Below are 23,477 nucleotides of genomic sequence, written 5' to 3'. Positions count from 1 at the left end.
GCCGGAATGCAAAATGCCAAAACTTCGCATCCAGACAGCCCGAGGAGGGGTCCCTGGGGAATGCCCTATGGATAGATTGGTCAAGGACATTTACTTACGCCTTTCCCCCATACCACTGATGCACAGAGTGCTGAGCAAGTGCAGAGCGAGCAACATGACCCTGATAATGGTCGCGCCACAGTGGGCCAGACAGACATGGTACTCGCAGATCATGGAGATGACCGTGTGCACCCCACAGATTCGGCAAGAGGAAAGACCTACTCTCCATGCAGAACGGAGAGGTGCTACACCCAGAGCCAGAGAGCCTGAGCCTAGTAGCGTGGCTCCTGAGGACATAGAGTTCGCACATTTGAGACTGCCAGAAAGCACCCTGAGGGTCCTTCGGGAGGCACGAAGGCCCAGCACTCGGAAGTGCTATGTTGCGAAATGGAAAAGATTCACAATGTGGTGCAGAAAAGAAGGACTTCACAATAAAATGAAGGACTCCACAGTGCTAAAGTACCTGACGCACTTGCTGGAGAAAAACCTTCGCTCATCCTCGTTAAGAGTTCACTTGGCAGCGATAGTCGCCTACACAAGGGGAGAAACGTGCAGGAGTTTCTTCACATCACAGGTGGTGAAGAGATTCCTGGAAGGAGCGAAAAGGATCGCACCACCCAAGCGGGTGCCGCCACCTGCATGAAACTTGAACATAGTCCTAACGGAACTCATGAAAGAGCCCTTTGAACCACTTCACAAGGCCTCCCTGCAGATGCTAACTATGAAAACAGCTTTCCTGGTTGCAATAACGTCCTTACGCAGAGTAAGCGAGCTTCAGGCGCTGACGCTACAAGAACCCTACATACAAATACACAATGATAGGGTTGTGATGAGGACTGACCCACACTTCATGCCGAAGGTGGTGTCCAAATTCCACATGAACCAGTCTATACAGATACCGAGTTTTTTCCAAAAACCAACCACTAGCGCAGAGCGAGCTCTGCACACCCTGGACGCCAGAAGGGCAGTCATGCACTACATTGAGAGGACGAAGGGACACAAGAAAACAAAACAGTTCCTTGTGTCATTCGCCAACAGTTTCATGGGCAAGGCAGTAACCAAAGAGACTATTGCACGATTGTGAGAAGTTGGCCTGATGTGCAGTGCTCACTATTCTAGTGATCACTATATATCAGTCCAAACAACCCTTATTGATTGGTTGTAAGTCAACCTTATAGACCAGCTATCCTAGTAGCATGGATACGAGCAGTCTAAGGCTAAGACTCTAGAGGGCGTGTTAAGCCAGCTGTTTTACCATCACATTACCCCTTGAACACCCAGTGAAAGGACACCACACAAGTGTTATGAAAATAAACAGTGTATTTATTAGAATCACAACAGCCCTGTACTCTTTATGAGGACAGGGTGCTAGGCACACAACAAAACTCTTACGAAAATACTTAAGTTAGCACAGTATATACAAATGCCCGAGGGGCACGAAAAACCATATACTCTGAAAGTGGAATGCGAAATTACTAGCAGGTAAGTACAGTACTAATAGGCTTTGGAATCGCTAGGACTTGACTATGGAATCGTTAGATTACTTCTAGGAGGCCCAGGGGACTCGGGTGCAGAGTGTGCACTCTCACGCGGGATGCGGGACAAAGTCTATGATAGCTAGTAAAGGTAAAGTTAGTGTTCACGGGCGAACCCGACCTGGTAGGGAAAAAACGACAGTGGATCCTGACCCTTGGATAGTGAGGCTATGCTGGGGCACCGAAATGCCGAAGTTACCTAGCCCAGGGGCTGCAGCTGCATAGGTCTCAAAAGACGTCGGGAATCCTCGTAGACGAACCAGGAGCCTTGAAGAAAGATGCTGGCAGGCGACCAGTGAAGAGAGTTCGAGTTGATCCAAGCCTGGATCTTGAAGATGGATGACACCTGAAAGCAGAGGGGACCAAGTTCGTGACTACTAGCCAGTAATCAGGTGGCACCAGGAGGGCACCGGATGGTAGTCACCTCGGCTAGGTGAGTGGGCGACGCTGGGCTCTGCAGATCTCACGGACCAGGAGGCGTTGTCGGCGACCAGGATGGAGGGGCGAGCTGTCCCACGATGGATGAAGCTGTCGGCGTCAAAGAACCCAGGATTGGGCAACAAAGCCTTGGCTAATTCAAGCCCACGCGGTGGACTCAAAATGGCGTCTTGAGTGGACCAGGAGGGTCCGGGGTGCTCCTCTTCGGGAAGGGAGCAAGAGCCAGTCTGGAGCAACCAGACCAGCAGCAGTGATGTCGTTGGGCGTCGTTCAGAAGGCCACAAGCCAGCGGGCTAGTAGCCAAACAACGCGGTGAGCAGCAAAAAGCAGAAGGGCCCCACGCCGATCGTGGAGATGCTGGGGGGCTGCTCTTCGGTGCTGGAGCTGCTCAGGGTTGGGGCTTCTCGGACCCCAAAGCACTCGCCAGGAGATTACTCGGCGGGCTTGCTGTGAAGAAGTCGTGCAGTCTTGGCAATAGTCGGTCCCTTGAGGTCTCGTCGCACTCACGGTTCTCAGCTTGGCTGTAGAGGTGAGTAGAGGTCGGAGGTGCCAGGGAAGCCGGGTCTTGTCGAGCTGGGCAGTCGGATTCCGGAGGAAGGACTTACAGCAGACCGCAGTGTTCTTAAGGTGGTGCCTGCGGATGCAGGGTGACTACTCCTTAGTCACAAGGGAGAATCTTGAAGAAGAAATCTTGATGTCCTTTCGTAGAAAGTCGTGTCTTGATTCCAAAGATGATCTAATTTGGAAGGGGGCCTGCTCCTACCTTTATCTGGGAAAAGGGGGCTGGCACGCGACTAAGTCCTGCCCTATGGGTGGGACCAGGAGGGGGGTGGTTACACCCCTCTCCTTTGGCGGGCTTTCCCCAGGCCAGGGGCTGGAGTGCCCCTGGAACTGGTTCCAGCCGGCCTATGCACAGTGAGCACCGGGGTGCCACTTACAGTCACCTTCCTCTGTAGCCCTGCCTACCTGGAATACACAAAACCCTGTCTGGGACAGTGCTGGCACTGCCCCTGGCAGGAAACCCTTTGTCCTTGCCTCCTGCTCTGGGAGGACTCCCAGCAGCAGGAGGGCAGACTTGTGTCTCGGTGGCAGCATCCATTTTGTGGATGCTAAGGCTCTGTCTGACTTTAACCGGGGTTACAGGTTACATACATGTCGTGTCCCTCTAGAAGGGTGGGATGCTAACCCCGTCGCCAGAATTGGCGAGGGGTTAGTATTCCAATTCGTATGACACCTTACTCGACATGTTTTGATAAAGCGATACCAGAGTTGGCATATAACCGCGAGGATTATAATGCACTTAAGAGTATATGGTATGCGATATCAGGGAAACGGCTAAGGGATAGATCCCGAAAGCCGCAGACAGGTTCAGCTCATGCCAGAGCACCATCTCACACGATTCCAAGCACTCTGCCTTCAGGATTGTTAAGGCCTGCCATAGGAGTGACTGATAGGAGATCTGTGTGTCCATTTTAGGGTTAGATATAGGTATACTATATCTACAGCAAAGGGTGATTACACCACCTTGCCCCAGCTGTCGTGCAGCCAGTTGTGTCAGATTTGGATGGCCAGCCAGGGGTGGCATAATACATGCTGCAGCCCCTGGTAGGCCCTGGGTACACCTATGCCCTGGGTACCTAAGGTACACTGTACAGGGACTGATAAGGTGACTCAGTATCCAATTAGATATGTACCTAGGGTACATGGAATCCATTTTACAGAGAGAGCAGTAGGCCTGGGGTCCTGAATAGCAGGGCCCCAGGTCAACTAAGTCAGAAAACCAGCAAAACACCAGGCAAAAAGTTGGGGGCCACCATAGTCAGGGATCTACCTTCCTACAACGATGGATCGCACAAACAATTCAACTCTGCCACAAACGTGCAGGACAAGAGCTAGCAGAGGGGACACGTGCCCACTCCACTAGGAAAAAGGGTGCTACAATAGCCTTCCTGGCTAACACACCCATACAAGACATATGCCTGGCGGCAACATGGGCTTCGGTGCACACGTTCACGAAGCACTACTGTGTGGATATACAGATGAACAAGGAAGCACAAGTCGGACAAAAGGTGCTCCAGCACATATTCAATAACCAACGCTCATCTTCCACCCAGCCGCCACAGAAATGAGAAACCGCTACAAAATCTATGCACAGGATAGTGAATCCAGAAATATTCACGCTGCAAAATGAATAGTTTTCTTACCTGTCGGTGTAGTTTTGCAGCTTGAAGATCTTTCTGGATTCACTAGCGAACCCACCCACCTCGGCCAGAAAGATGAGGCTGGAGAGAGGAGGTGGTTAATAAAAAAAAAAAGGACTTTTAAAAGTACAAAGCGGTAAAATATCACCTAAATAGAACATTGCCATTACTTCGGAAACGAAAGGAACACGGAAAAAAAGAACCCGAAGATGGCGCCCAAGAGTGGGAGCTTCCGCAGGAAGCATGCAGACGTCACCGGAAATGCACCCAAGGAGGTGTGACGCCGACGCCCACCTGGGCTACAAAAAAAAAAACAAAGAAAAGACTACGAATCCGGACCCAACCACAAGACCGCGGAATAATGCCCAGCATAGTGAATCCAGAAAGATCTTGAAGCTGCAAAACTACACCGACAGGTAAGAAAACTATTAGTTTTTCATCACTGAAGTGCATTTAGCTGCAATAGTAGCATATACAAGAGGATAAACAGGGGAAAGCTTCTTCACCTCACATGTAGTAAAAATGTTCCAAGAGGGTGCGCAAAGGATCGCACCACCAAAAATGGTACCAGCATCTGCTTGGAACCTGAACTTAGTTCTAGCACAAATGTTGAGAGCACCTTTTGAACCGTTGCACAAAGCAACGCTACTAATGCTTACAATAAAGACGGAATTTTTTGTGGCAATAACATCCTTACGTAGAGTAAGTGAGCTGCTGGAACTAACATTATAGGAACCCTACTTCCAGATACATAGTAACAGAATTGTCATGAGGACAGATCCACAATTCATGCTAAAGGTGATGTCAAAATTCCACATAAACCTAAGTATACAAATACCAAGTTTCTATCAAAACCCAAAAGACAAAGCGGAAAGAGCTTTGCACACACTTGACGCAAGAAGAGTGGTCATGTATTACGTGGAAAAGACTAAAGAATATAGAGAAACATAACAGCTATTTGTGTCATTTGCAAAGAGTTTTCTGGGAAGACCAGTAACCAAGAACACGATCGCAAGATGGATAGCCCAAGCCATACAATTGTGCCACACACAAGCAGGACAAACTTTACAAGGAGCGCCACGAGTACATTCAACAAGAAAGAAAGGAGCAACTATTGCCTTTCTCGCTAACACTATAATCCAAGACATTTGCTTGGCAGCAACATGTTCATTTGAATGTCCACACAGTAATGCTTGGTGAATGCGTGTACTAAATACCAAGGAGGCACAAGTAGGACAAAAGGTCTTGCAGCATCTATTTACAAACCAAACTTCATCTTCCACCCAACCGCCACAAGACTAGCAAACCGCTACAAAGTCTATGCACAGCATAGTGAATCCAGAAAGATTAACGCTGCAAAACGAATAGTTTCTTACCTGTCGTAGTTTTGCAGCTTGAAGAACTTTCTGGATTCACTAGCGAACCCACCCTGCTCCGCCAAGGAAGAGAACTATAATGAGGAAATATGAAAAAGAGACTGCAAGTAAGAAAGAAAAAAAAATATCCGAAAATGGCTACCAAAGGTGGGAGCTTCCGGAGGAAGCCAGTCTACATCACAGAAGGACACCAAATGGTACTACGTCGTTGACGCCCACCAACAAAAAAAGAGGAAATACTACAAATCCGGACCCAATCAGTAGATTGCTGAATAATGCACAGCATAGTGAATTCAGAAAGTTCTTCAAGCTGCAAAACTACACCGACGGGCAAGAAACTATTAGTTTCTAAAAGGGCAAGGTCACTTGTTTCCACCCACGCCCTTTGTTATGCCACAGTGGGACCTTAATTTGGTCCTCATCTATCTGATGTGTGCGACCTTCGAGCCTTTACATAACTGTCCCCTCTGGCTGCTTACCATCAGGACAGCCTTTTTAGTGGCGATTACATCTGCTCTGAGGGTGAGTGAGTTGCAGGCGTTATCTTGCACGCCTCCTTACATGGTGTCTTTTCCAGACAAAGTGGCACTTTGCATCCGGGCTTCTTTTTTGCCAAAGGTCGTTGCCCCATTCCTTCTAGGTCAATCTATCAAGCTGCCCAACTTCTTTGCTGTCCCGCATCCCTCTAAGGAAGAGGAGCGTCTCCTCCGGTGGGACCCAAAAAGAGCATTTCCGTTCTTCCTTAACCGTTCAAAAGAGGTCCGGGTGGATGACCATCTCTTTGTGGGGTACATGGGAGCTAAGAAGGGAAGGGCAGTGCAGAAAAGGATCATCTCTCACTGGGTCGTTCTCATCAAGATATGCTATGCCCTGGCTAAGAAGCAGCCCCCTGAGAGATAAAGGACCCATTCCATTAGAGGAAAGGCTGCGACTACGGCGTTGGCTCAGGGTGTCACAGTCCTGGACATCTGTCAGGTAGCAACATGGGCATCTTTGCACATGTTTGCAGAGCACTACTGCCTGGACTGTCGGATCCATAGGGATGGGCATTTTGCCCATTTGATCCTGCAGGACTTCCTAGTTTGAGGTATTGGGCCGCACCCACTGCCAGGATGGTATGGCTTGGGTAGCTAATTCAAAGGTAAGGAATCTGCAGCTAGAAGTCTCTATCGGATGAACAAGTTTCTTATCTTCGGTAACACGTTGTCTGGTAGAGCAGAGCATTTCTTTATCACCTGACCACTTTAATTTGCCTGGAGGCCAAAAATATTAGGGATGGGCCAACAAAAATAAAAGCTGGCCCGGGCCTACTGCCCTCTCCCCCGTAGCTACAGCCTTGTCCTCAGAGTTCCAGCTACTCTCCGTCCCTACTTGGAACCTATACTGCCCTTCTTTGAGGCCTTTTAACGGAGCCTGTGCTGGCAGCATGTGAGAAACAGTCATCAGAACTTGCGGTCAGTAGGTTGGTATCCCGGCATAATCTCCCTGTTCTTTAAGACACTGTCTCTCCTCGCAACCATCAATGGAGAGTTTGGTAATTCAAGCATCATTTTCCCCGCTGTATAGGGAATCCAAAAGGGTTGAAGTATGGGGAAAAAAGATATTTTTGACAGGAAGCCTGTCCTTCAAATCCTTAAATGCCAGTTACCTATTAGCTTGCTACATACACACCCTCTGGGACATGGCCCAGCTGATTACACCACATGTTCCAAAGGATATGCATGCTCCTTTCCACGAGATGCTGAAGAATGGCCAGAATATATCCCAACATAAAATAAAGTTCGGCTTTAAAACTGCTTACTCTAAGGCAAGAGCGATTGGCACCGCAGACCCAATCAGACACCATACCTGGCTCGGAATTTCGAGGCTTATCTCATGACACTACCTTCTGTTTGCGAATCTCATGACACTACCTTCTGTTTGCGAATGTGTGTTTGGAAAGAAAATGGATACCTCTTTGAAAAGATTTGAGGCAAGCAAAGCAGCAGCCTGCTCTCTATAGTCTATTTGGGTTTGACCCAGCCAGTTTTTGCTTTCGGGGACTCCACTGTTTCTCCTTTCAGAAGCGACAACCTTTCCAGCCAGAGTCAACTACCCCCAAAATCCGTTGGTACGCCAGTGTAAAGGTAAAGACTGATGTGAAGGCTGTGGAAACCGCCACCAATCTGCCTTCTCCTCTACCCCCTGCCCTACCATTAAAGCAGTCCTAGTTCTCTTCTTGAAACTCACTTGGAGCCTGTGGGAGAGCGAGTGCCCTCCTTTCTGCGCGTGTGTGTGTGTGTGTGTGTGTGTATCAACTACCTCAATGACATCACAACAGGCGCATCCCATGTAGGATGCAGAGGTCACATGTACAAATTGAGCATCAGGGGTCAGTGGAACCCCAAAAAAGCTGTACAACACGTCAAACACTGTCTTCCGAGCGCTGAAAGCCTTACAGAAGCATTTAATAGGAAGGCTAATTCTAGTTCAAACAGGAAATACAACAATAATGTTCTACTTGAACAAACAAGAAAGGACAGGGTCATACACACTATTGAAACTAGTCCAAGAGGTATGGATATGGGTGACTACGAACAGGATATTGTTGATAGTGATACACCTACTTGGAGAACTAAACACAGAAGCAGACAGGCTAAGGAGACCAGCAAACACCACACTGGATTGAGAACAAAAACAAATACTGGTGCAAATATTCTAGAGATTGGGAACACCACGAGTAGAAATATCCACATCTTACACAAACGCAATGTCAATGTTTCGTGCAGGACTGTTTTATTGCAGTCCGTCCCCCAACCGAGTGCTCACTTTTATCCTTCTATCCAGGTCCCCAGTACCAGTGTTCTTTCCTTAAAAAAAAAAAATAATAATAAAAACTAGTTACCCTTCACCTATATTCTCTCCCTACATTACTCTTGCCACTGTTTACAGGGACTGACCTTTTACCTAGATATTACACTGCATTCAGAACACAGGTTTTCCCTAGTCCGAAAGCTCATACATTATGCATGATGGTTCTTGGAAGCACAGCAGGACTGCCATCTCCTGTATAAAATCTATGTATAAAGTTCATGCCCGTCGTCATTCTTAGGCCGACACAGTAATACAGCAAGCTAGGACCCCTAGGAAGAACTATGGGTATATATACACATCACATCTTGCTAAGATAGTAAGAGGAGACTAAGTGTTCCCGGCCGACACACTCACCAGACATGCTGAGGTTCCTGCATGCAAATACTCCTGCTCGCAGATGTCTAACATCTGTAGGTAGCTGGTTCTTTATATACTATACCAAAGTGAGGCATAGTTTGCACAGAGGCCAGTGGAACCCAAAAGTAGGCAGAGGTAAAGTTAGATAGAACCTTACTCTCTATTTGTGGTAGTGTGGTCGAGCAGTAAGGCAGTATCGGAGAACAGTGTTAAGCATTTGTTGTATACACTCAGTCAGCAAAGGAATTCACTCACTCAAAGACTGAACTTCAGACAAATTGTTTTTGTATAAAAATATTCTTTTAGGTATTTTATTTCCTAGAACCAAGCAAGCCTGGTAAATACTTTACAGTAAATATACAGTTGTATACAGTTTGGATTGCAATTGTAAAAGTACTTTGATTTGATTACAGTAGTGTTGCTGATAATGCAATGCTTTTCAGAATACAGTGCATATACTTTGTATAGGATTGTTAGTATTAATACAGGCAAATTACTTTTGAGGTTACTTTTCTTAAACCGTGTAGTATACCTGGATACTACACTGGGAGATTTCCTGTATACAGGTAAGTAAAATCGTTTTTGTTGGAAAACTTTAAGAAATTCTTTAAAATTGTTCTAACTCCACATGTATTAACTTTTCATAGAAAAACAATCAATGTTATCGTATGGAGGAAAATAGTTATTGCTTTAAAGGTAAATACTTTGTTGTGAGTTGGTGTTCTGGGGTTAGACTCATGGGTCCCCCAGGGTCAAGGATGCACTCTTATTATACCCTCAGTGGCATTAGGGCGGCCGGGTGCAGAGTGCTGAGGCCCAATGTTATCCAGTGGGGCATAGGGGGCCTCTGGTTGGTGGCTGCAGACGAGCAGGCAACAGGGTTCTGGAAGCAAAGCTTCTGGAGTTACGTTCAGGACCAATGGGGATTTAGGGCAGCACAAAAGTTGTACCCTCAGTAGCACTGGGACGGCCGAGTGAAGAGTGCTGTTTTGGGGTCAGAAGCCCTGTAGATTGCAATGGGGAGTCTCTGGTTTGCAAAAGCACTGCACTGTAGGCTCGGGACGAAGGTCTTAAGGGTGCGACCAACTCTTGGAGAGGTAAGTTAGGATGCTGGGGGTTGGTTAGGCTCAGTCAGTTGGGCCACCCAAGGCCGTGGGCCGTCGTGTGCAGTGGTGCCTTTTAGGGTCGGTCTGCTTACCAGCTCCTGGGCACGGTTGGGAGGACCTTCTGGTTTGAGGCTGCAGGCATCAGCTGGAAGCTTGAGGCAGGTCAGGGGTCTCCAGATCTCTGGTCAGGATCGCCTGTGGACCTCCTCTTGGTGTTGGGCCACTCTAACTCGGCCCTTGGGTGTCAGGTGCTTAATGGTGCAGACCCGCAGATCCTTGCGGAACTGGAGTCTGTTTCAACAACTCCGGTGTTCACTGGTGACCGAGTTTTTGGTATTGAAGGTAGGCAGATCCTCTTGAGTTGTCGAGTTTGCTGGCTGCAGGGCACATTATGTTTTAGCGGGAGCAGGTTCGAGGTGGGGACAGACCGGTAGGGCTGGGGAAGAGTCAGCGGCGTTGTCCTCTTGTCAGCTTCGGCACTACTGTTTCGGTCATTCTTTTCTTTCTGTTTCTTGTCTATGGAAGCAAGGATCAGGTGTGCCCCTAAATACTAGTTTTAGGGGCATTAAAGGTAGGTAATGAGATTGGGACCAATGAGTCCCTTCCCTGGGGTGGGTACACCCTCTATTATGCACCCACCAGTGTGGGGTGGGGGGGCATAAGCCTCTCCCTGGTTGGCTGGGTCCCACCCCCATCTGAAAGATGGCAGGGACGGAAAGTTGTGCTTCACCTCGGCCCCCTTCCCCCCCCCTCCCATGAGGAATGGAGTTGGCAGAGGTGGGCACACCTCTCCTCATCACTTGTTTTTCCCACTGGTTTTCCCGCCCAAAGTGGGGGTCAGAGCCAGTGGGGACCAGTTGCTGAAAGCAGCAAGTGGCCTGGGGAAGCTCACAAAGGCGGCAAGCCTTAGCTTCCCCTTCGTAGACTGTGCCTATCCTGGGGAGGAGGCTTTTCACCTCTTCCCAGGATGTGCATTGTTTCAGGCCCCCGTAAGCAGCAGGCTCTCGACCCAGGGGTTCAGAAACATGCCTGGTGGTGGCAGCTGAAAGCAGCCACTCCGCCTGGACACTAGTGGTAGTTCATTTTACGGGGGGGGGGGGATCTCGAATATGCCCTCTGTACATTTTTCGTTAAATCCCACACTGGCATCAATGTGGGTTTAATGTGCTGAGATGTTTGATACCAAACTTCTCCGTTTTCAGTGTCGCCATTATGGTGCTGTAGAGTTCGTAATGACAAGCTCCCAGCACCATATACTCTTAATGGCAACACTGCACTTACAATGGGTAAGAATGGACTTGGACACTGTATGGGTGCCCTATACCAGTGTTGTACCCTTACCACTGGTATAGGGCACCCAGCTAGAGGGGTGACTGATCTATGCCAAGGCAGTGGATTGTAGGCATGGCACACTGGCAGGGATGTGTGCCATGTTGACTCTTCACTTTGTTCTACACCAAGACACCCAGCCTGCTAAGGTAGTGTGTGAGTGTAAAGGTACAGGACCTCTAAGGGTGGCACAATAAGTGCTGCAGCCCTTGGAGGCTTTCCCTGGTCACAGTGCCCTAGGTACCTGTCGTACCATTTACCAGGGGCTGACCTGTGGCCAGAGATGCCAATTGGGTTTTGTTTTCAATGTAGTTTTAGGGAAAGAACATAGGTCGTGGGTACCTGATTGGCAGGTGCCCAGGGCACACTCAGTCAAAGCACATGTGGTATATAAATAAATAATACCGGATCTAGGTTTGACTGGACATAGCAATAACAGATAGCTCAATAAATAAGAGTCAAGATTCGAGGTAGTAGGAGTTTGCAGGTTTAATACAGCATAAAGGACAGGAACAGGACAACCTGCACAGGAATGGGATGGCAGCGCTGCCTGGGACAGGATTGGACTGGCGTAAGGGATCGGCGTAACATTTAATAACAGTGCACAAGCATATATACTAAAACAGTTGCATTGCAATACATACAATAGGCGGAGCAGTGGGTGTGGTCAATAGCAGTCGCGAAAGATAAGGGTGAAAGTGGGTGTAACAGGAGGCGTATACATAGACATGTGATGTAAACGTAACGGAATATGTCATAAATGGGGCGGAAACATGGAGGAGGCTACCTAAGGAGCCGGGACCTCTAACCTAATGGTGCGCGCAAACTGACAATGACGTGTTACTAGGAGAAGCTGGGGGCTATGAACTCTGTGCTAGGAGCAGAGACTGAAGTCTGGAGAGTCAGGGCGACATGTGCCTAAACAATATCTAGTATCTGATGTTTAGAGAACATGTTGATATAAACTAAGAGTCAGGAGGGGAGAGGCTAACAGACTCTACGACTGGAGCATGCATTATTCTACATGTAGTGCGTGATGAAGAATATTAAATGACCATAAATACAGTATTTCTCTTACATGGAGACGTAAAGGCGTAAAGGCTAGACGATGACTGAAACTATTGATGCGATTCAGTAGCTTAGGAATGCAGAGAAGGAGGGCTGGACTGATAACTAGAATCATAACATACTCTTGGCAGACTCGTAGGCAGAGCCAGGCCGAGCCGGGCACTGTGAGGCAGGAAGTAAGTGAAGGGTCAGGAATACAGGTGGGGGCTGTATCGCTCCTCAGCGAGGGCTCAGGAGACAGGAGCTGAATCTGGTGTCCGGGCCCTTTTGAGGCCTAGAAACGGGGACTTTACAATGAAATAACGTGCACACTGAGAAACGTGGCAACGTAGCTTTACATAGGCCTGATATTCGTAGTATTCACGAGAACTGGGAACTAGCATACTAGAGATGGACACAACTGTAATTGCGTCTTTAATCAAACATGGGGAATACATATGCATATTAATCATGCACACATAACATAAGATGGGGAACACGTAGGGACACAGAACATGGCAAAATTTACTTTTCCACAAGTTCAGCAAAAAGTGGGGACTACCATGCAGAAAGAGGGCACTTTCTCATAGGGTTCGGAGGGAGGTGTTTGAGTTTCGGGTGACGATTGCCATGTAGGTTTGCCTCCACATGGTATTACTCTGTCCAGGTCATTTCTCTGTTGTATGCCTCCTACTGTAAACTCTGCCCACCCCCTCCAAGCTCCTTATGGTGCAGATTTAAAACTACCCGCCACCTTAATGACTGAGGTGTTGGTCTCCCCAACACTTAACAAAAAGATCATACTAAGCAAATAGTAATAGTTGCTTCTGGTAAATGAGGGGGGCCCTGTGAGACCATCACCCATAGCAGATCTTTAGTTCCGTGCCGAATAGGCCACCGGGTCCATGTAGATAGAAGTTGCGCTGCAAGGGCCTACAGAAAAATGTCTCGCCCATATCGCATATCTGCAATTTCGGCGGAAAAAAACACTGCGTTCTTCAGGTTCAGTTTCCGGCAATGGCGCTTTATATTCAGGAATGCTTTTCTTTTCGCACGGCATTGGTATAATCTGTACATATTTTCAATAAGCCTCCTATCTGCCCGGGACCATGGGTATGTGCCACTTGAAGGATGTTATCCCGGTTTCAAACGTTTAGCAGCCTGGCCACTGTTGGTCTACGAGGTGCCCCTGGCACCATTGGTTTACCCGGCATTCTGTGCGCCCTCTCCACTGTAAACATTATGGATGCCCTGCCCCACAGCACTTCTGAGAGGAGCCAGTCCCCCAAGAACAGTTCCAAGCTTGGGCCTTTATTTCTTTTAGGACCCCCACCAGCCTCACATTATTGCCCTGGGAGCCCCCTTTGGCATGTACCACCTTTTCTAGTAAGAGCTCAATGATTTCCTTGAATTGTCTTGTCACTTTCTGTGACAACAGGTACCAGTCGAGCCAAATTGCTTCCCAACCCCTGTTCTTGGTGGCCAGCTAACAGCCCCTGCCAGCCCAGGTAAGAAGAGAGGCCCATCCAAGGCAGTCATCTCTGCCCCCCAAACGATACACCCCTCCGGTTAGCTGGTGTTAATGCTGGAACTGGGAGGCCTTGCGTCCTTTCTCAACCTATCTGTTTCATTGACGGTCTGTCGGGGCTGCTGCCACAATATTGTTGTGGGCCACCGCAGGGCTGCAGATCATAGTTTTATTTCTAGGGGAGGCAGCAATTTGCCCCTCAGGCCCCACCTCTGTTTTCAGGGGTCCCGCTTCACACACGCAGGGTTTCACGGCTGACCACACTCATGGTCACTTCTGTTGCCCTCTTACCGGTGTCAGCGAACCGCTGTTGTTGTCAAGCAACTCACTCCAGGGGTGAGAAGTTCTCTTAACTAGGAACGTAGAACCACCTTGGCCGGATGGTGGCAGCAGAACCAGGCCACCCTGTCTTATCTAGACAATGGCTGCCTCCATCTTGCTGGGGCCGTGCTGGTAAACTCTCCTTTGGCAATGTTTGCACCAAAGTCTCCCACATTGCTCTGTACCTCTCCCTGAGGTGTCCCAATCTCTTCCCTGTCTGAAGTTAAGCCGAGGACTGCAGGAGAACTGTGTTCACTGAACAGTTTGTCGGAGCTTCAGACTGAAGCGGCCATCTTTGTCAGAATTGAGCCAAGCCCTTCAACCATTTTGTTCTTCACATCAGCCTGTTGGAACTGTGGCCAATTCAGCTGGCACCCAAGGCCTTCCTCTCCGCCATCCAAGGTATTTCCACCCAGAATGACTGACCTCACAAGAGCTGTGTAGTATGACAACAAGCCTCCTTTGCTTGGAAGCATGGAGACTGTAGTCTTGGTCACACAACCAAAGGATCTGGCTCACGGCCAGTCCCCTAGCAGGGTCTTTGAATGTCAGAGCTGAAAGCCTGACCTGGTGTTATCTTGGCGATATCATGAGTGGTGTCTTCTACCGGAGCTAGTTCTAAAAACCTTCGCTCAGTGACAAAAAAAGTTTTAAAAAATATATTTTTTAAAAAGCTATCATGCTGTCAATGCTATTTTTTTCCAACTTCAAACCATATTGTACAGCAGCTACCACCGAAGTTATGTTATGTTATATGTTAAGTTATAAAAAGTTTTATAGCGCGCTCGATTACTCAGGAGTATCCTGGCGCGGTAAAGTATGGAGGGGCAGAGAGCAAAAATGTTGGCAGAGGATGTAAGGGGGAATCAGATTATTATATTAAAAAGATGGGTTTTTAAGGCTTTTTTTAAAAAGGGCAATATCCTGCATAGCACAAAGGTGAAGGGGAAGTGCGTTCAAGCTCTGGCCACTGTTACAGAAATAGACTGACCCCCCCCCAGCCGAGCACGCTGGAATCGGGGAAGGACCATCCGACACTGGTTAGCCGATCTAAGGCAGCGTTTGGGGACATACATTGAGAACCGTTTTCTCAGATACAATGGCCCTTGCTCGTGTGTCGCTCTGAAAGAGAGAACCAGGGATTTAAACAAAATCTGCTGTGCCACCGGCAGCCAATGTAGACCACGCAGATGATGGCGGACGCTAGACCTCCTGGGGATGTTAAAAAGGAGTCTAGCTTCCGTGTTCTGAATAACCTGAAGGCGTTTAATCAGGTAAGTTGGAATACCACTAAACAGAGCATTAGCAAAGTCTAACCGAGATAAAATAAGGGCACGTGACACCGTCTCTTTAGCTTCCCTCGGAAGTAAAGGGAAAAATCTGCGCAATGCTTTCAAAGTGCCAAAACAGACACCTTTTAATTTTTTTATATGGTCTTCAAATTTGAGATTTTCACTAAACCAAACGCCCAGGTTTTTGCCGGGCCACCCATGGATTTAGGGCAGGGAGCGTCTGGTGGCCATAAGAGGTCTCTAAAGTTACTAGGGAAAGCACCATATAAGAGGACTTCAGATTTTTCCTCATTGCACTTCAACTGGGCAAGCGCAAGCCAACGAAATACTGAAGAGAGAGAGCTGAACAGCTGACGTATCCAGATTGTTCCCTGGCCAGGTAAACAGAAGCTGGGTATCGTCAGCATAGGCAATTATTTTTGCCCCTTATTGCTCTGCCAAGTAGATCAGAGGGGTCAGATAAACATTAAATAAAAGGGAACTGAGGGTAGACCCATGTGGCACCCCAGTGGAAAGTATCCTATACGAGGACACATGAGGCGGTAACCAAACCTGCTGGGTCCGATTATTTAGAAATTACGTCCGCCACTCTAGAGCGGAGCCAGTAATGCCAATAGCAGACAGCCTGGCAAGGAGAAGCTCATGGGGCACCGTATCGAAGGCGGCATAGAGATACAACAAAATCAGGACCGCTCTGCCGCCTCCGTCCAAGCACTCCCGAATAGCCTCTGACATTTCAACCAGAGCTGTTTCAGTGCTGTAGGCTGCCTGAAACCCACATTGGGCCGGGTACAAGGCATTGGAGGTCTCCACAAAGTTGTCCAGTTGACGAAACGCCGTCTTTTCACAGACCTTAGCTAACGCCGGCAACAAGGAAATAGGACGGTAGCTTGACGGGGCAGATGGATCCAACCCGGATTTTTTTTTAGAAGCGGCAGTAATTTAGCCTGCTTCCAGCAGATCAGAACAGTCGCAGTTAGAAAAGACAGGTTAACGATCTGAGTGACCTCCACACAAACTGTCTCAGCTACTCCAAGCAACACTCGAGCCGGACATGGATTGGTTGGGGACCCAGACTTCATGGACCTCAAGACTGCCAGAGTATCCGCTTCTGCGGAGGGAGAGAATCTCTCAAACTGGCAAGTAGCAAGTTTAGGCGCAGGCATAGAGGGCAAAGCAGGCGAAGTCCTGTGGTCAAGTCAAACAGTAAGCAGACCATCCTGGATTTTCACAATTTTGTCTACAAAAAAGGACAACTCCTCGCACTACTGTTCTGAGGAGGTTGTTCAGCACATGGAGAGAGGAAACTTTTTACAACAGAAAAAATGTCTTTGCTGTTATTAGCCTTCGCATTTCTTCCTTGCGTAGTAGCTGCCCTTTGCTGTCCTAATCGCAGCATAGTATTCTCTCTGGGCAGCTCGCAGAGCTGTTTTCGCAGCCGGCTGATAACCCTGTCTCCAGTGACGTTCAAGTTTTTTACAACCCAATTTCATTTCATGCAAAGCATGAGAAAACCATGGCTTGGAGGGGGAGAAACTTATTCTGCCAACAGATCCCTGATTCACCGAGGCTGCGGACCCCCTCTCAATCCATGCGTTAAAGCTCATCACGGCCTCCCCCACCTCAGAACCCAGCAGGGGTCGGTCCCGGGATAGGGTGTCTGAGAGAGTGGATAAATTAATCTTCTGGGGGTGTAGATTGGGAAGAGGATCACAGGCCCCTACAGATTTATCCAGAGACCACGAGAACCTAATTAACTCATGATCCGACCATGTCACACTTTCAGGGCGGGACATGGAAATGTTAAAATTGGAACAAACTAAATCAAGTAGATGGCCCCCAACATGCTTCGGTGACTCAACCCATTGTTTAAGTTGAGCAAGATTCAAGGCATCAGCTAGACACCGTGCCTCCGTAGAATCTGGGGCGCGGCGACCGCATGGATATTAAAGTCCCCTAGGAGGAGGAACTTCGGAAATCTCAGTGCACGAGGCACAATTACATCCTCCAAAGCAGTAATAAACTGCCCTGCATATCCAGGAGGCCGATACACCAGTGTATATCCCAACGTAAAATGAGGATTTAACACAAGGGAAAAATGAAGCACCTCCCCTTCGCCCATTTCATCAGAGGGCTCCTAGGGAAAACTCCATTTATTCCTATATATATCACGGCAACACCGCCTCCTCTTCCTAACAAGCGGTCTGCCCTCGTGATTTTAAAGCCCCTGGGGATGGCAAGCTCCACCACCGGGGCGCAGGAATCATTAAGCCATGTCTCAGTTATAAAAAACAGGTCCAACTGGTTGTCTGCCAGAAGCTCAAAAACATCAGCAGCATGCTTAACCAGGGACCGGGCGTTGATAAGCCCTGTAGAGATCATGGTATGATTAACGCTTCCCGGGGCGGAGCTGATGGCAGTGGGATGAAAACCGAAATGACAGGCTGGGCATATCCTAGAGGAACAATCGGCAACTACCCACGGGCTGGCCTTTCCACACTTTGCTGTATTTAGTGCCATTAACTTGTTGCGAGCATACCCTCTCATGGCGGCTCTCCGCTGCGAAGATAAACGGGCAGGGGATCTGGCACTGAGCACGGACGGGCACAGACTGGTGCTCCTTTGGCGCGCCAGAGGCGCGCACGCTGCGAGTGTCCGCTGCGCGCCCGAGCTACCATTTGCAATTTATGCCCCAAGACCCTTCCCCAGCTAGACCACTGCCTACGGTCCGCCGGGATCCGGGCCTCACGCAATATGTCGCCCTACCCTGCTCTCCAGAACAAACGGCACACAGAGCCGCGGTGGACCGGGGTGGAAGTAAGCGAGTCACCCACAGAGCACGGGAGTTTAAAAGTCCATTATTAACAAGCATTGGAAATGCAATAGGTCTCGCATTAGGAAAGTTTGAGCGATTGGTATTGTAAATGACACTTTTATTTATGTGTTTGTTTTGAAAATAGCAAAATTAATAGCTTTGTCAGTTACAATGTCAATAGTTTTAACTTTCGCAAATGTGACACCTATAGCATTTGTAATGCAATGTGTGTTGTATTTACGTGACTTAGATGTATTGATATTACAAATAACAATGGCTTTTAATTTTGCAAATAATTAATACTTAAATAAAAGTTATTGTAATTTATAATGGCAATAGCTTAAATGTTTGTAAATAACTTTTGTGAAGATTATGTTCAGTGTATTTTATTGTGACGAAAATCCAAGAACATTGCATTTGCACCTACATACACACAGAGACACACACACACACACACACACACACACACACACACACACACACACACACACACATATACATATATAGATGTGGTGGTGGTGGATCTGGGGGATGTGGTGGTGGTGGTGGTGATGGTGGATGCGGGGGTGGTGGATGCGGGGGTGGTGGATGCGGGGGTGGTGGATGCGGTGGTGGTGGATGTGGCGGTGGATGTCATGGTGGATGTGGAGGTGCTGGTGGATGTGGTGGAGGATGCGGTGGTGGTGGAGGATGCGGTGGTGGTGGAGGATGCGGTGGTGGTGGAGGATGCGGTGGTGGTGGAGGATGCGGTGGTGGTGGAGGATGCGGTGGTGGTGGAGGATGGTGTGGTGGATGGGGTGGTGGATGTAGTGGTGGTGGTGGCTGTGGATGTGGCGGTGCATGTGGCTGTGGCGGTGAATGTGGCGGTGATGGTGGATGTGGTGTTGGAGGTGGTGGATGTGGTGTTGGAGGTGGTGGATGTGGTGGAGGTGGTGGATGTGGTGGTGGATGTGGTGGTGGATGTGATGGATGTGGTGGTGGATGTGGTGGATGCGGTGGTGGTGGAGGATGCGGTGGTGGTGGTGGATGCGGTGGTGGTGGAGGATGCGGTGGTGGTGGAGGATGCGGTGGTGGTGGTGGATGCGGTGGTGGTGGTGGATGCGGTGGTGGATGTGGCGGTGGATGTCATGGTGGATGTGGTGATGGATGTGGTGGTGGTGGTGGTGGATGTGGTGGTGGATGTGGTGGTGGATGTGGTGGTGGATGTGGTGGTGGATGTGGTGGTGGATGTGGTGGTGGATGCGGTGGTGGAGGATGCGGTGGTGGTGGAGGATGCGGTGGTGGTGGAGGATGCGGTGGTGGTGGAGGATGCGGTGGTGGTGGAGGATGCGGTGGTGGTGGAGGATGCGGTGGTGGTGGTGGAGGATGCGGTGGTGGAGGATGCGGTGGTGGTGGTGGTGGATGCGGTGGTGGTGGTGGTGGATGTAGTGGTGGTTGCGGTGGTGGTGGAGGATGCGGTGGTGGTGGTGGAGGATGCGCTGGTGGTGGTGGAGGATGCGGTGGTGGTGGTGGTGGATGCAGTGGTGGTGGATGTGGTGGTGGTGGGTGTGGTGGATGTGGCTGTGCATGTGGCTGTGCATGTGGCTGTGCATGTGGCTGTGCATGTGGCTGTGCATGTGGCTGTGCATGTGGCTGTGCATGTGGCTGTGCATGTGGCGGTGCATGTGGCGGTGATGGTGGATGTGGTGTTGGTGGATGTGGTGGTGGTGTTGGTGGATGTGGTGTTGGTGGATGTGGTGGTGGTGTTGGTGGTGGTGGTGGTGGATGTGGTGGTGGTGTTGGTGGTGGTGGTGGTGGATGTGGTGGTGTTGGTGGATGTGGTGGTGTTGGTGGATGTGGTGGTGTTGGTGGATGTGGTGGTGTTGGTGGATGTGGTGGTGTTGGTGGATGTGGTGGTGTTGGTGGATGTGGTGGTGTTGGTGGATGTGGTGGTGTTGGTGGATGTGGTGGTGTTGGTGGATGTGGTGGTGTTGGTGGATGCGGTGGTGTTGGTGGATGTGGTGGTGTTGGTGGATGTGGTGGTGGTGGATGGGGTGGTGGGTGGTGGTGGTGGGTGTGGTGGATGTGGTGGTGGTGGGTGTGGTGGATGTGGTGGTGGTGGGTGTGGTGGGTGTGGTGGTGGTGGGTGTGGTGGTGGTGGGTGTGGTGGATGTGGATGTGGTGGTGGATGTGGATGTGGTGGTGGATGTGGTGGTGGTGGTGGTGGATGTGGTGGTGGTGGTGGTGGTGGTGGTGGTGGTGGATGTGGTGGTGGATGTGGTGGTGGTGGTGGATGTGGTGGTGGTGGTGCATGTGGAGGTGGTGGAGGTGGTGGATGTGGTGGTGGTGGATGTGCTGGTGCATGTGGATTTGGAGGTGATGGTGGATGGATGCACACATGGATGCAAATGTGAGTGGGTGAATGGATGCATGGATACGTTTATAGTTGATAGGTGTATACTTGGATGAATATAAGGTTGGATGGGCGTGCCTGCATACGAGGGTGGATGGGTAGGAGTGGCAAGTCACACGGAGATGGATGAAAATGTGAATGGGTGGATTTATAGAAACTGGATAATTTCAGATACAATTTATAATAAGAGGCGCTTTGCAGGCAGAGAAGGTAGCCTTTTCTATTGCCTCAGAAGACATGGTTGATAAGTAGGTCCATCGCACTAGTGTTAAGATAATTTTGAGGCTTACTATTTTTTAATAGATCGGTTGGTAAAATCATCCATCCATAATACCATGGAACGGTGTAATCATTCTAAAATCTACAGTTCTTTTTTTAAGCTAACAAATCAGCCACTCATTAAAATGCACTTCCTGTACATTTTACATGTCTCCGCAATTCGAAATAGGAAGAAAGCCGGGTGGCAGAAAAAAATGACGTTTTCTAGCCCAGAGTCTGTCTGTAAAGGTGTTAATTCTATAGCAAAAACGCCCGACTACAGTTGCGAATTGCATTAGAAACCTGGTATGAAGAAGCCATCGGAGCAGTTCTCAAACGACCCTCCCAGAAAAAAATATATATACTTTCGAATTAATTGGTAAACACAACAAGCGTACACATGGCGGAAACAAAGTTATCGAGGTAAAGCTTTGTAAATAAAGGGTGCAGTCTGTAACACTTACCTCGAACGAGAAGTTTAAAACAAAGTAGGGCAACACTGTATCACCCTATCCATGTGCATTTTAGCAACTGAACGCCATATATATATACGAATTTTGCATATATAGGTCCGAGTTTAGGCGTACATAAAATGTCGCGTTAAAGATTCAAACTGCATCTTAATCCACTTAAAGTAAGAACCCATAATTAAAAATAAAAGTCACACAAAAACTCTTAATCAGGCGAGGTTGGTGAAATTACATCAGCTTGATTCACCATAAACACTTTTTTAGCAAATAAAGTCAAACGTAATTTCCCGAACCGCCTGTGTACTGCAGCCTCTGTTATTGTGAAATAGTAAATATTTGCTTAGGAGTCAGTCCATGACAGGCCGCCGCGCTTCGGCCTGATGAGAGATCAACATTATCAGAGCGAGGACAAAGGCAATGACTGAACAACAGTTTGTTTGAAGTGACTGCAACATAATAAACGGCCTGTGGTCAGCTGGAAAACATTCAACTGTGTTTGACAAAGCGAAGCCGGAGGACTAAGCCAAGGCTGTGTCACTGAAAACTATCGAAGCAGAATTGTGACGAGCCCATCAGAAGCTATCAGATCATTTTCCTCAACACCCGCCGCTCCCCACCTCCAACGGGGCAACGAGGGCGTGTTTGGTGATGCAAGCAGGAGGAAAAGGTTCAGCTACCTGCGGAACCGTAAACAACACCCATTTGAACAACAGAGTAGACAGAGCCCCAGTACGTATGTTCTGCGCACACTTGTACATTCAAAATAGAACACGAATCAAATGCAGCCCACGAAGTCCATATATTACAGTAAAAACACAGTTGAAGGCAGGCAAACATGGGATGCAGTCTCCAAGGTTGCTTACCCGTCGAACAAACACAGCTCTGCACGGGGTAAAATTAGACATTCAGAATAAAATTAAACAAGACGGAGGGCATTGTTGTGGGGAGGAGAAATGCGCAGGGGGAGGAGCAGGGAGAGCGGCCTTTGAAGTGCACTTCACATGGCCGGCCGTGAAACTGAAAGCACGGCCGGCCGGCCGTGAAAGCCTATGATGCCGCAGGGGGTGGAGCGGCACCAAGCTGGGCAACAGATGGCTGACAATTTGATGCTGTGCACGCGCATTTTAGGTCAATGCGCTTGCGCATTGACCTAAAAGCGCACGGGCACAGCACCAAATCGCCAGTTGGGTAAAGTCTGTTTAAGTGCCTATAGTCTCGCTCTGCTCAATGCGTATGCGCATTGAGAGGCGAGACCTAAAAAGGGTCCAACAATTTCAGCAAACACAGGAATTTTTAAAAGTTAATTATAAAAAAGGTTCCTAACAGTTTTTTTACAAACACAGCTGATGGTGAAAGTTAAGCACAAGAGAAATCACTCGCAGTCTGCCCCACCTTACAAGCAGGTAACGAGGAGCTGCCACCACCTCGTGTAACCGCAACTTGTCTTAAAACCACATTGTCAAAACGAATACATTTTGACAAGCTTATTGGCTTCCCCATTGATTGTTGCATATGTGGTGGCTATGTTATAAAATCCAGATGAAAAGTTTTGAGTTAGGTATGTTAGTGTTGGGTTACCCTATCCCTACCATCTTATGGGTGATACTGTTGGGACTGGGAGACGAGGCTGCCTCAGGCAAGTTGCATCTGATGGGATCTTGGTTGAAGCAGGTGAGGGGTGGGAGGGTGACTGGCCCAGTCTTTTTTTTTCAGTTTAACTACAAGGCCTTGGAAATTGTTGGAATGGCAAAATTAACATGCAAATCAATACGTACATCAGTAACTTAAAGCTGGGGATTTTCACTACTGAAGCATAGAGGACAGTGTAGTGGAAACCGTAGCCCGGTTCTTGTGGACATGTCCTTTTGGGAGGGGGTTGTAAAATCTCTTGAACTGAGTAGTCTCAAACTCTGAGTCAAATGAAGGGGAAGTGAGTGAGGGTTCTTGCTAAGGTGTGGTTAATTCAACCCTGTTATCTGGTTCACATTCAATGCAAATCAGTGGTGTTACAGTTCAGGGCCAGCATTCTTTATCCTGTTTTCTCAATAACATGATGTAACAAGTTTGATTGCACAAGGTCTAATAGAAAAAAATCAGTCTTATCAGCTTGTCGCCTGTGC

At 48.6% G+C, this 23,477-nt stretch overlaps 1 protein-coding gene across 2 annotated transcripts in view; it reads left to right on the top strand.

Moving 5' to 3' along the window:
- SF3B1 (splicing factor 3b subunit 1) overlaps positions 1-23,477 on the top strand; it is a 316,805-nt gene that overhangs the window by 235,787 nt on the left and 57,541 nt on the right. The window lies entirely within an intron of this gene.

This window comes from Lissotriton helveticus, chromosome 3_1 (genome assembly GCF_964261635.1).
Source record: "Lissotriton helveticus chromosome 3_1, aLisHel1.1, whole genome shotgun sequence".
Taxonomy (NCBI): domain Eukaryota; kingdom Metazoa; phylum Chordata; class Amphibia; order Caudata; family Salamandridae; genus Lissotriton; species Lissotriton helveticus.
The sequence above is the reverse complement of the archived record's forward strand: the minus strand, read 5'-3'. Positions and strand labels throughout refer to the sequence as shown.